General features: G+C 48.3%; 1 non-coding gene across 1 annotated transcript in view; it reads left to right on the top strand.

Moving 5' to 3' along the window:
* Positions 1 to 11,533, top strand: part of LOC102242362 — a 21,000-nt gene extending 9,467 nt beyond the window's left edge. The window contains exons 2-3 of the transcript XR_001362816.1: positions 4,230 to 4,361; positions 9,873 to 11,533. This is a non-coding gene — a transcript (uncharacterized LOC102242362). The remainder of the gene's footprint in view (positions 1 to 4,229; positions 4,362 to 9,872) is intronic.
* The last annotated feature ends 800 nt before the right edge of the window (positions 11,534 to 12,333 follow it).

Raw genomic sequence — 12,333 nt, forward strand, 5'->3', positions numbered from 1 at the left:
CCCGGGGGGGTTTTTTTTTTTTTGTTTCCCCCGGGGGGGGGGGGGGGCAAGGAAGGAAGGCCTCTCTCCAGTTGGTCAGCGGAGCGCAGCTCCCTCCGCCTCTGTCTGCGTGGGGTGCCTGCCAGCCTCCCTGGGAACCTGCCGCTGACCAGCTGTTGAATGGGCCTTTGAGTAAACAACCCCCCTGGCTTTAGGATTGCAGTTCAGAGTAAAAGAATGTTGAACTTCTCCCCTGACTTGTTAGAAATGTGTGCTTTGGCTCCAGTGGAGGGACCCTTGGTCTCTTCTAGAACATCGCTGGTCCGGCCTGCTCCCGTGAAGCCAGCGAGGACACTTACGGAAACCCGCCAGTCGCCATCACTTTGTTGAGGCCTCCTGGCGTAATGAGACCTTGTTCCAGGGGAGAAGAATTGTGGCAAGGGGGCCATATCGGCTCTACTTGCAAAGGGAGGGGCACAGAGAAGGCAAGGCATTTGAAAAAGAGTCTAGATCTAGATAGTGGAGAAATAAATGCAAAAGCCATCAGCAGTCGGAACAGCAGCAGTGTTCCCAGTGGCATCGTGGGCGCTCAGCCATTCCCCGGTAAACGTTGCCTCCTTCACGCAGAGAGCCTGACGCTGGAGAACGCGGGCCTTGTCTCCGCACTTCCCCTGTGGCCCGCAGTGGTCCTCTGTTATTTCAGCGGTAAAAGCTTAGTGCTGTAACCCAGCAGCCTCATAAATTCTCCTGATGGAGACAATACTGACTCATTTTTACAAGTCCTGGCCGTCCAGGAGAGGCGGTAGCACTTCTATTTGCTGGTTATATTTACTAACAGTCGTTTTGCTAAGAGCCTCCTGTGTGTAGGCCTGTTACATGCATCATCTCACTTCATCCCCCCTCGCCTGTGAGGGACACACATTATTCTTATCGCATTTTACTTATGGGGCTTAGGGAGGTGAACTCACTTGCCCATGCCCACACAGGTAGAAAGTGGCCAGGCTCTGACCCAGATCCCACCTGATGGCCCACAGGGCAGTGCTCTTAATGCCAGCTTGCGCCCCCTGTGCTTGGAGCAGTGACCATCCAATGCCACAGGGCCGGGCAGGGACGAGGGGGGAGGGGAAGGGGTGCATCATGCCCGTGCAAGTGCAGAGCTGGATCTTGCCCTCTGAACATTTTGGTCTTTTGTGCATCATGGATTTTCTATTATTTGTCTTGGTTCCTGGGCTTTCCAGTGCTCAGGGCAGCTTTAATCATCTCTGTTTTGTGGGTGAGAACCACGAGGGTTACTGAGGTCAGGAACATGCCCGAGGTCCCATGGCTGAAAGCGCAGGAGCCGGGGTATTTGCCAGGCCCTGGAACCCAGGCTGGGGACAGTGCGTGGTTTGCCTCGGGGGATGGTGGAGTCCTCAGGATTGTGCCTCTCTTCCAGGTCCGGAAAGAGGTTGAAGAAGACTCGCAAGTATGACATCATCACCACCCCCGCTGAGCGAGTGGAGATGGCCCCGCTGAATGAAGAGGATGATGAGGATGAAGACTCCACAGTATTTGACATCAAATACAGGTGCGGGTGGGGACAGCAGCTGCCCTGGGCTCCCGGGCTTGGGCGGTGAGAGGGTTCACCTTTGAACACCCCGAAAGGCCAGGCGCGGGTCCTTGTTCTCTGTTCAAGTGTTCGACCGTGGGATGTGCTGCTTATGGGGGGAGCTGCTCTGATCCCTACACAGCACCCAGAAAGCCAGCAGGGAATACTTACAGATAAAGGGTTATTCCTCACTTTCCCCAAATGTGAACACTGAAAAGTCAGCTTTATAGGAGGAGAGGGAGGACGGCATTTCAGACAAGAAGTTGGCCATGTGCTTGCTGTGAGGGACTTGGTTTGAGCAGCCCCATCTGCAGTCACTGTGAACACAAATGGACATTTCTCAGCCTCTTAAATGGATTCCCGAGAGCATGGGGTGGGCATGGGGGCTACTCCTTGGAGGGACTTCATGGATGAGCTCCCAAGCCAGGTGCGCTTCCTCAAGGCATGTAGGAAAGTCGGAATGATGTGGTGACTTCAGGAGTACAGTGTGGTTTTCGGATCCTTTGGAGATAGACTTCAGCTATGTAGGATTCTCAGAGTGGGAGCTGGGGGCGAATGTAGTTTAGAGATGAGGGCTCAGGGGTCTAGAGAGGGGATGTTGCTTGCCCTAGGTCTCAGTTATCAGTGGCAAAGGTGAGACACAGATCCAGGCTGGACCCAATCCTGAGCTTCCCCCCCATCCCCCCATCGTCCAGGGTTTTCCAGAGAAACAGAGACAATAATCTTATATCTATACTAGAGGCCCAGTGCACGAAATTTGTGCACTTAGGGTGTCCCTCAGCCTGGCCTGTGCCCTCTTGCAGTCCGGGAGCCCTCGGGCCCTCGGGAACTGACGGCTTAGGGGAGTGGGCCTAAGCCATCAGTTGGACATTCTTAGCACTGCCACAGAGGCGGGACCCCGCTGAGCGCGTGGAAATGGCCCCGCTGAATGAAGAGGATGATGAGGATGAAGACTCCACAGTATTTGACATCAAATACAGGTGCGGGTGGGGACAGCAGCTGCCCTGGGCTCTCGGGCTTGGGAGTTAGAATTTACAGTTTTGGTGAAGAGCAGCACCCTTTGAGAAGAATAAGTAATAGTCATACTACAAAATAATATACACATAAGAAAGTTAGTGATCGTACTGATTTTATTGCTTAGCCATTTTATCTGGCTCACATTCAATGCACAGAAATAACACATAATGTGAAGAAAACTGTGTCCTCCTCATTAGTCACAATGAAAAGGGTCTGCTGTACCCGCAGGCCAGTGGGTATGGTACAGTAAGAGCACTTGATGGTTTAAGTGGACCAACGTGCTGTTTTGATTCTGAGCCACTGAATAAAATAATTTCATCCATATTTGGTGACCAGAATCACTTTGTGGGCTCTGTGATACACTGAACCATTTTTGTGGTAGTTTCAGATCTCACTAAGTAAGAAAAAATTCTTCAACAAAGAAATATAGTAATCAGTCTGTCCAGAAATTCTATATGCAGGCTCTTTCTTGAGTGTAAGGTAGAAAAGGGGGCCCTTTCTTGAGTACATTGATACAAGTAGTATTGTCGTCTAAAGGCTGGTAGTCTGGCCCGGCCGGTGTGGCTCAGTGGTTGAGCATTGACCCATGAACCAGGAGGTCATGGTTAGATTCCAGTCAGGGCACATGCTCAGGTTGCGGGCTCAATCCCCTGTAGGGCACGTGTAGGAGACAGCTGATCAGTGATTCTCTCCATCATTGATGTTTCTCTCCTTCTCGATCTAGATAGTGGAGAAATAAATGCAAAGGCCATCAGCAGTCGTAACAGCAGCAGTGTTCCCAGTGGCATCGTGGGCGCTCAGCCATTCCCCGGTAAACGTTGCCTCCTTCACGCAGAGAGCCTGACGCTGGAGAACGCGGGCCTTGTCTCCGCACTTCCCCCGTGGCCCGCAGTGGTCCTCTGTTATTTCAGCGGTAAAAGCTTAGTGCTGTAACCCAGCAGCCTCATAAATTCTCCTGATGGAGACAATACTGACTCATTTTTACAAGTCCTGGCCGTCCAGGAGAGGCGGTAGCACTTCTATTTGCTGGTTATATTTACTAACAGTCGTTTTGCTAAGAGCCTCCTGTGTGTAGGCCTGTTACATGCATCATCTCACTTCATCCCCCCTCGCCTGTGAGGGACACACATTATTCTTATCGCATTTTACTTATGGGGCTTAGGGAGGTGAACTCACTTGCCCATGCCCACACAGGTAGAAAGTGGCCAGGCTCTGACCCAGATCCCACCTGATGGCCCACAGGGCAGTGCTCTTAATGCCAGCTTGCGCCCCCTGTGCTTGGAGCAGTGACCATCCAATGCCACAGGGCCGGGCAGGGACGAGGAGGGAGGGGACGGGGTGCATCATGCCCGTGCAAGTGCAGAGCTGGGTCCTGCCCTCATTGAACATTTTGGTCTTTTGTGCATCATGGATTTTCTATTATTTGTCTTGGTTCCTGGGCTTTCCAGTGCTCAGGGCAGCTTTAATCATCTCTGTTTTGTGGGTGAGAACCACGAGGGTTACTGAGGTCAGGAACATGCCCGAGGTCCCATGGCTGAAAGCACAGGAGCCGGGGTATTCGCCAGGCCCTGGAACCCAGGCTGGGGACAGTGCGTGGTTTGCCTCGGGGGATGGTGGAGTCCTCAGGATTGTGCCTCTCTTCCAGGTCCGGAAAGAGGTTGAAGAAGACCCGCAAGTATGACATCATCACCACCCCCGCTGAGCGCGTGGAAATGGCCCCGCTGAATGAAGAGGATGATGAGGATGAAGACTCCACAGTATTTGACATCAAATACAGGTGCGGGTGGGGACAGCAGCTGCCCTGGGCTCTCGGGCTTGGGAGTTAGAATTTACAGTTTTGGTGAAGAGCAGCACCCTTTGAGAAGAATAAGTAATAGTCATACTACAAAATAATATACACATAAGAAAGTTAGTGATCGTACTGATTTTATTGCTTAGCCATTTTATCTGGCTCACATTCAATGCACAGAAATAACACATAATGTGAAGAAAACTGTGTCCTCCTCATTAGTCACAATGAAAAGGGTCTGCTGTACCCGCAGGCCAGTGGGTATGGTACAGTAAGAGCACTTGATGGTTTAAGTGGACCAACGTGCTGTTTTGATTCTGAGCCACTGAATAAAATAATTTCATCCATATTTGGTGACCAGAATCACTTTGTGGGCTCTGTGATACACTGAGCCATTTTTGTGGTAGTTTCAGATCTCACTAAGTAAGAAAAAATTCTTCAACAAAGAAATATAGTAATCAGTCTGTCCAGAAATTCTATATGCAGGCTCTTTCGTGAGTGTAAGGTAGAAAAGGGGGCCCTTTCTTGAGTACATTGATACAAGTAGTATTGTTGTCTAAAGGCTGGTGGTCTGGCCTGGCCAGTGTGGCTCAGTGGTTGAGCATTGACCCATGAACCAGGAGGTCATGGTTAGATTCCAGTCAGGGCACATGCTCAGGTTGCGGGCTCAATCCCCTGTAGGGCACGTGTAGGAGACAGCTGATCAGTGATTCTCTCCATCATTGATGTTTCTCTCCTTCTCCTCTCTCTGAAATAAATAAAAACTGCCACTCTATTTGGTTACCTTTGCCGGGAATAGCCTGATACATTCTTTGTGCAAAGATTTAAAAAAAATTATTGATGTTCAGTTCTTTAAACAGTTATAGGACTATCTAGTCTTTATTTTTTCTTGGGTCAGTTCTGATGGGTTGTATTTTGTTCTTTCATGTAAGTTTTCAAATGTGTTGTCCTAAAGTTGTTCACAACATTTTTCTTTTTTAAAAAAATAAGTTTTTTTATTGGTTTTTAGAGAGTGAGAGGAAGGAGAGGGAGGGAGAGAAAGAGAGAAACATCGATGAGAGAGAAACATCCATATGCTGTCTCCTGCACATCCCCTACTAGGAATTGAGCCCACAACCCTGGCATGTGCCCTGACTGGGAAAAAGAGATTTATTATGGAAGCCCAAGAACCAGGAGAGCCCACGGTGTAAGTTCCAGTCCCAGGGCAGGAGAAGACCAATGTCCCACCTCAAAAACAGTCAGGTAGAGAGAGCAAATTCTCCTTATTCAGCCTTTTGCTCTATTCGGGCCTCCAACGGATTAGGTGAGGCCTACCCGCAGCGGGGAGGGCAATCTGCCTTACTCAGGCTATGGATGTAATTGTTCATCTCATCCAGAACACCCTCCGAGGCATGCCCGGAATAATCTGTGAGCAGATATCTGGGCACCGTGTGACCTAGTCAAGTCAACACATGAAATTGACCATCACACACAGCTTTCCCACACCTGGCAGGGAAGTCTCCCACACCTCCCTGACCTCTCCTTGGCGCTACTTAGCCTTGGCCCTTCTGATTCAGCAAAGCAACATTTGGGATTTTGATTAGAGCTGTATGGACTCTATTGATCAGTTTAGGGAAAATCAGCCCTTTTATGTTGGCTTTTCCAGTTCATGAACATGAAATGACTTTCCATCTTTTTTTAGATATTTTCAAAAATGTCTTTCAGTAATTTCAAAAATTTATCCATAAATGTATTATAAATTTTTATTCAGTATTCTCAGGTATTTTATATTTTGAGACATATCTGCTTTACAAATACTATTTTCTTGTACTCTATGCCTAAAAAAATGACTGTTACCATATTTACATACTTTACTCATGTTGGAAATAGTTTGTCAATGAATCCCATCTAGGAGACACAAGCAAAACACAGATTGGTTATAGATAGCAGAGGGAGGGGAACAAATCATTAGGTAGAATTGACATTTTTGGTGAAGAGCAGCACCCTTTGAGAAGAATAAGTAATAGTCATACTACAAAATAATATACACATAAGAAAGTTAGTGATCGTACTGATTTTATTGCTTAGCCATTTTATCTGGCTCACATTCAATGCACAGAAATAACACATAATGTGAAGAAAACTGTGTCCTCCTCATTAGTCACAATGAGAGAGAGAAAATCGATGAGAGAGAAACATCCATATGCTGTCTCCTGCACATCCCCTACTAGGAATTGAGCCCACAACCCTGGCATGTGCCCTGACTGGGAATGGAACCAGGGACCTCTTGGTGTGTGGGTTGAAGCTCAACTACTGAGCCACACCGGTTGGGCACACAACATTTTCTTATTCTCATCTTTTTAATCTTTGTAACATGTGTGGTCATGGTCCCTTTTTATCCTTAACATTGATTACAGTTGCCTTTTCTCCTTTTTCTTGATCCAGCTTGCTGGAAGTTTAATTTTATTCGTCTATACAAAGAACAAACTTCAGCTTCTTTGATCCTCTCTATTATATTGCCATTTCCAATTGATTTCTGCTTCTCTTCCTTAAGCTTTCTTTGGGTGTGTTCTGTTCTTTCCCCCTAACTTCTATTGAATATTTAGTCATTCATTTTCAGCCCGTCTTTCCTGGAATGTTTATTCTGTAACTTTATCTACTTCGGCTGCCTCCCACAGGCTTTCCTTATCACGGCTGGGCACTAGCCTGCCTTCCTGTGTGTTGGGAAGAACTGGACTTCAGGTAGTTCGCATTAGAAGTTTGTGCTGTTCATGGTTGAAGTAACATCAAGATGTCAGTGAACTTGAAGTGAATCACTTAGACACAAGACCGCTCTAGTGCTCAGGCTCAAAGACAACTGACCATTTAGAGAGACTGTTTAGAGGCCTTCCTTATCACGGGTGTATCCTTATTCCAGATAAGAAAAAGGGGAAATAAAATGACCTGTAATCTCACTGCTTCGCAACAACCACTAGAGTGTGTGTGAGTACATACGTGGAATTTCCTTTTGTACAGAAATAGGACCATGTCATACATGCTGTTTTGGAACATCTTTCACCTGAACAGCAGGCACATCACGAACAACTTTTCAGGTCAATATGTTTGAAAAGAACACCAATTTCAGGGGCAATTTTATGTTCAGTTTAGTGATTTTGAGAACTTCCTTGTCTACACGTGATCATCTGTTCACAGCTCTTTGTCTTTCTCTGGGAAATAGTCCATTTAAATCGGATGTGGCTGGATTGTAACCTTGGGTGATTTCATGAGTGAGTGCGAAGAGGAAAGTCCTGTTTTTGGTGCCAGGGCAGTCAGGCAGTACCTGGCTCTTACTGTTATACATGTGTAGTCCTGATACTATCTTGCAACTTAGCTCCTCAGGCAGGAAATGGAGAGAAGGCAGGCAGGCGAGGCTGCGACAGCCTTCTTGTTAGGCTCCCATCCCTGCGATGTTATAATCCATCAGATAAGACCTCCAAAGTGTAGGGTCAGAAGTGCTGCTGGTGGTGGGGGGACCTGTAGAAATGAGATTCCAACTCTGTACTTAAAAAGGCTAATTAAGCCCAGTTGGTGTGGCCCAGTGGTTGAGCGTCCACCTATGAACCAGGAGGTCACGGTTTGATTCCCGGTCAGGGCACATGCCCAGGTTGCGGGCTTGATCCCCAGTAGGGGGCGTGCAGGAGGCAGCCAATCCATGATTCTCTCTCATCAGTGATGTTTCTATCTCTCTCTCCTTCTCCCTTCCTCTCTGAAATCAATAAAAATAATTTTTTTAAAAAAAAGCCCAATTAAAAAAGAGGAAGCGGTGGCTATGCAGAGTACAGAGAGAACCCGGAGGTTTTGAAATGGCTCCATATTTCAAAAGATGACCGAATCCTGGTTGCATGTGTTTTGAGCTTGGTTGGCCTCACATGCAGTTGTGGCTGATGTTTTGGGTCGGTGTGCATCCCTGCTTTATTATAGGAGACTTTTTTGACACCCTCTGGGCGTCCCCTAAGGCAAGGCAGATGCTGTTCTTCCGCTTGTCTGGTAGGTGGCATCGGCAGTGTGACAAATGCTGCCCAAAGGTATGGTGCCTGGAGAACACGCTGCTCCTGCCAGCCCTGCCTTCCCCCAGGAGGGAGGCTTCTGCTCCTTTGCTCCTTAGGTTTGGAAAAAATGTGCCTGTGGGGTGCAGGTATGTGTTCTAAAATTGCCTGCCTCCCACCTCTTGTGGATAGAACTGCCTGTGGGAGTTTAATTAAAAACTGATAAGATTTCCATTGTCTCACTGGAGGCCATGCCTGGCATCTTGTCTTAGGAACAGAGGGCATTTGGTGGCTGTTGGCAGCAAGGGGACCCTGGAGACGAGGCTGGGAGTAGGAGAAAACAGACTTGACTTATTTCTTGACTGAGGCCTGGGGTTCAGTTGCAAAGCTCACTCAGGGCAGGGACTGCTTGAGAGGTTGGGCTCGAAGGCCCTTGTGCCCACCTCATTTTCTGAGGGTGGGAGCGAAACTCTTTAGAACATTAGTATGTGGACTGTAGAGGCGATGGATATCGTGGGCTTCTGAGGCCTGGGAGGAGTCGGAGGGTACACGGTGACCTGCAGGCTCCCCCCAGATGCTGGGGCATCTGACCTGGGCCTGCAGCAGCATCAGGGGCATCCCCAAACCAGTTGGAATAAAGCTCTGCCAGCCCTGCTCCTTGCAGAATGCTGAGCGTGTGTGTCAAAAGTGGGCATCTCACGGGGCGATTTTGTTTGTTTGAAAAGCAATATTGGCACTTGGGGGCAGTTCTCAGCTACGGTATCACGCATCTTAAAACTATTTGAGCTTCATGTCTGTAAGGAGCGAGCCTATGCGAACAGGAAGTCTGTGTGGCAATGAAATTTACTACTAAGTGAGTCTGACTTATTCAGTTCTTGCCTACATACACGTGCAGTTTATAGTGCTGCCTAAGAATCTAGATTTGTAAAAAAAGAGAGAGAGAGAGAGAGAGAGAGAGAGAGAGAAACCAGCATTTATATCTTTTGCCAAGCTCTGGCATAAACAGCTATAGAAGTACTAGGAAGGAGGGATCCAAAGAGAAAAGAGGTGGTGGCCTAGGGCAGTGGTCGGCAAACTGCAGCTCGCGAGCCACATTCGGCTCTTTGGCCCCTTGAGTGTGGCTCTTCCACAAAATACTGACTTCTGCGCATGGGCCACGAAGTTTCAATCGCACTGTACATGTGCACCCGCACGTAGTATTTTGTGGAAGAGCCACACTCAAGGGGCCAAGGAGTTGCATGTGGCTCGTGAGCCGCAGTTTGCTGACTACTGACCTAGAGGATCCGTGTGGGGAACTAAGAAAGGATCCCGAGCTGGGATCTGAGGGAAGGGGAGGGCTTACTTGGAGGAATGGAGCTCGCCTTCCAGACAGCAGCACGTTCAAAGGTCCTGTGGTTGGGGAGTATGACTATAGGATGGAGACTGTTTAGAGAGGAGCCAGAATAGGTCTGGGACTCTGCAGGAAGGCACTGACTCACTCTTCCTCTTCTTTTAGGTAAAACCTGTTTCCCAGCGTGTTGGCATCCTGTGGAAAGTTGGTCAGCTGCACCTGGGCGGGAAGGATCTGGAAGCTGTCTTGTCCGAGGTGTTGAAACCAAAACAAACATTATTTATGAAACTGGCACATTTGTGTGTGTCGAACGTCTGCTCAGAACGTCACCGCAAGAGAATCGCCTCTCCCTTCCTCTGGACACCACTTTAAAATGTTGCCCTTCTTTCCTCCTCAAGGGGCTTCTGCCTTGCCAAGGGGCACAGGGTAGAAACGTGTTGACTTAAAAAATATTAACTTGAAAGCAACTGTTGACAAAAGTAAAAGAGATCAGAAGTTATGAAGAACCTCAAGAAGGATATCCATCTGAGCAGTGAGGCGTTCTGACATTCTGCTCTCCTGGATCTGTGACGTGCGAGATGTCTAATCCTGTGGACTTTGGGTTTGGTCAGGATCTGGCCTTCTGTTGGGAATGGCTGTGTTCAGAGTGAGAGTCGTTGGAGCTGGTCAGCCCATAGCAGAAGTATATACATGTTTGTGGCTCCTGTTCTTTTTCTTCTTTTGTTTAAAGGGTTCAGCAGAACTGGGCATGGCTAGTTCATAAAGGATTTTGAATATCAGGGAAAAAAATATATGTGTGTATGTCTGTACCTCTAAAATAATTTCTTCTTGTCTGAAGGAAAAAGAATGCACTAGAGGCAGCCTTTGGTTAGTAACATCCTGTGTGTCTCTGTGCCTGTCATAGTTTTTACATTGTCGGTCTTAGACATCTAATTGCAAAATATCACTGTGGTCATTTCAATGCATGATGGTTTGGTTGGCTGAAAAAGCACACTGTCCAGGCTGGACTAGAATCCCGCTGACTCAGGGGGTACCCCAGCTGTGGGTCAGGGGTTCGGGTGGCTTCTGGAAGCAGGGACTTGGGTTGGCTTCTCAGGTTGATCGGGGTTCCCGTTTCACTGTTCCCAGGGTGGATGCTCCTGCTAAAGCTGACTGACAGTGCCTTTGGGGCCCTGGGACTCTGTTCTCCCCGGAAAGGTGTTTTGTACTTTAAAAAAAAGCTCTTTTCTGGCTTCCTGCAGGGTTTGTGTATCGGTCTGTTAATTGTCTGCACCATTGCCTTGGATGAAAACTCTAGCCTTTCCCAGCTGAGCCAGCCCTTTTTCAGTTGCCAGAACTGAAGCCCTGGCCTGTATGGAAGGCACATTGGCCCCTGCAGGAAAGGCGGGTTGGGGGGGTGGAGGTGGGGGTGACCCTGGGGGAGACCACTATGGGAAGAGCACGTGCTGTATGGAACGCACCCTGCCTGCTCCTCCCTGATTTCATTTCCTTTGTTGATTTTTCCTTTTCCTCTTTTCTGTCCTGTTTGCCAGAGGGATGGGCCCGCTTTCTCTCTCCCCACCACAGTGTCTTCATGGGCCAGACTGGTGACTACATGGCAGCTGTGCACCCTCTGCCCTTTGGACTGGAACTGCCGCTCACACTTGCCTTTTCCACAAGCGCCGCAGAATGATCTGCCGGAAGGCTGGGTCCTCTGCCTTACATGTACAGACCGGCTCAGGCTGCCCGGTGCTCACCGCCAGGCCTGGCAGACGCAGCGGACAATGACCTTCCAAATTGTGGAGCTTCAACACTACAGGCTCTTAAATCAAACAAACAAACAAAAACATCAACAACAAAAAACCTTCTGCATGAACCATGAGTGCACTGGTTTGGATGTTTTTGAGATGGAGGCCAGCAAGATGCCTTTTGGTGATCAGGGATGAGGACGCAAGACTGGAAGAGGAGGGGGTGGGGCCCAGTGCCATGTGCCTGGACCTGGTGGTTTAGAGAAAAGCTTAGAAATGAAATGGCCCTTGGAGAGGGGGGACAAGCTGTTATTCCACATACATTTTCAGGTCTATTTCCCAAGCCCTAGCTGGTTTGGCTCAGTGGATAGAGCATCTGTCTATGGACTGAAGGGTCCTGGGTTCGATTCCGGTCAAGGGCACATGCACATGCCCGGGTTGTGGGCTCGAGGCATGTAGGAGGCAGCCAATCAATGATTCTCTCTCATCATTGATGTTTCTCTCTCTCCCTCTCCCTTCCTCTCTGAAATTAATAAAAAAAAAACTTAAAAAATAAAAAATAAATCATTTACCTAGAGCTGCCTCTTTGGTTGATAAATACTGAACCCTCATTGTTTTTGGAGAATCTTGGGGTACCTCCAAAGAATAAAGAACCAATTGTGTCAAAAACTGCTGGCTAATTATTGCCTCCTACCTTGCTAGGCTTAAGCTTTCCAGGAGTGGGACCGGGTAAGATCAGACTGTTTATATGAAATGAGTAAGTTCCAGAAAGAAAAGCTCATTGACTCCATTCTAACTTGGGGTCCTTAGATGTTATGGAGAAGCCGGTGGGTGAGGCCTGCCTTACTCCCCCAAGGAGCTAGCGCTCCTGTTCTCTGCCTTCTAAACTGGTCCAGGGG

The sequence above is a fragment of the Myotis brandtii genome, unplaced genomic scaffold, assembly GCF_000412655.1.
Source record: "Myotis brandtii unplaced genomic scaffold, ASM41265v1 scaffold308, whole genome shotgun sequence".
NCBI classification, from domain to species: domain Eukaryota; kingdom Metazoa; phylum Chordata; class Mammalia; order Chiroptera; family Vespertilionidae; genus Myotis; species Myotis brandtii.